The following is a 1,537-nucleotide window of genomic DNA, read 5'->3' as shown; positions in this document are numbered from 1 at the left end:
TTTTTGTATTTTAGGGAAGGGTTTACAGGATGTTCAGGGTCTCACTAACAGATTGGATTTGTAGTGATTCTCCTGTTTTCAGCCTCGCAAGAGCTGGGATTACAGGTGTGTGCCACCACACCCAGTCTCAGTTGCTGTCTCAGTGCACCCCAGGGACAGAGCTGGCTTGGCAGACCTGGGAACGGAACTCCTGGTCTCTTAGCTTGCTTGCAGGTGCTTTAATCTGCTGAGCTATTTGGCTGGCCCTAAAAAAACAAAACAAAAAACAAACAAAAAAAACTTTAAACAGATAGAGGTTTATTAAGATTTATATTTGGATGCAGTCATTGGAGGTTTTCAGAGGCAGCTGAATCTAGAGTTTTTTTTACTGATTCATGGTCCAGTTGTGTGAATGCTACTATCTGCCATCGGGTGGGCAGTCTGCATACAATATAAAGGTGTCTCTCTCTCTCTCTCTCTCTCTCTCTCTCTCTCTCTCTCTCTCTCTCCCTCCCTCCCTCCCTCCCTCCCCCATTTTTGCTGTCTTCTACCATTATGAACTATTGTCTTATCATGTACCACCCTGCCTTGGAGTCAGTGAAAGTCAGTGAATTATAGACTGAACCCTCTATAAACTGTGAACTTAATAAACCCTTTTCCGCATTAACTGTATGAGTTGAGTATTTTGTTATAGCAATGAGAAAAATAACTAAGACAAGATTTGATATCAGTAGCAAAGTTATTGCTGTGATTATACTTAACCATGTGGTTCAGGAGCCTTTGAGAAGATTCTGGAAAAGGTCATAGATAGTAGCTGAAAAAGAAATGGAACAGTTTAAGTGCTACTGTATGGGAGATTCTTGTCAGAGCACAAAAGACCAGAAGTTAGAAGTTCTGCCAGTTAAGATCAGGTTCAAGAGGCTTCTGCTATGAAGAAAAACTTCATTGGCAGTTGGACTGCAGAAAAAGTGTGTTATATTTGGCAGAAAGTTTCTCTGTATTTTGCTCATATCCAGAGATTTTACCTGAGAATGAGATTAAGGGAAGAAGATTAATTATTTTTTAAGAAGAAATTTTAAGGCAGTCTAATGTTGAGGTGGTGGCATGGCTACTGTTGGTGGCTTTTAGCCAGGTCTATGTTAAGAATCAAGAACAAAGAGCCCAGAAGAATGATTTGAAATGTGAGTTTGACCAGAAAGGAAGTTGCAGTAAAACTACAGATTGCAAAGATAGAGTAGTGGAGATCTTGACTGCTGAAAAGGAACAGAGAAATAGAAAAGATGGCCTGAGAGGATAATCATAAGCAGTAGGACTTCACCACTTTCAGTGTCAAAATTGCTAAAGTGAAAGACTTTTTATTTGAGGAGAAAGCCACAGAGCACCATGGAGAATGTCAGTGGCCCCACCAGGTTTCAGAATGGTGGCAGTCACACCATATTCCATAATGTGGGCAGACTAGAGAATTTGCTCCTCAGAATTTGAATCAGAGTACACAGTGATCTAGACACTCAACCCTATATGAGAGAGAGATGGAGAGAGGAGAGAGAGGAGAGAGAGA

This window comes from Octodon degus, unplaced genomic scaffold (assembly GCF_000260255.1).
Source record: "Octodon degus isolate 3935 unplaced genomic scaffold, OctDeg1.0 scaffold00114, whole genome shotgun sequence".
Taxonomy (NCBI): Eukaryota; Metazoa; Chordata; class Mammalia; order Rodentia; family Octodontidae; genus Octodon; species Octodon degus.
The sequence above is the reverse complement of the archived record's forward strand: the minus strand, read 5'-3'. Positions refer to the sequence as shown.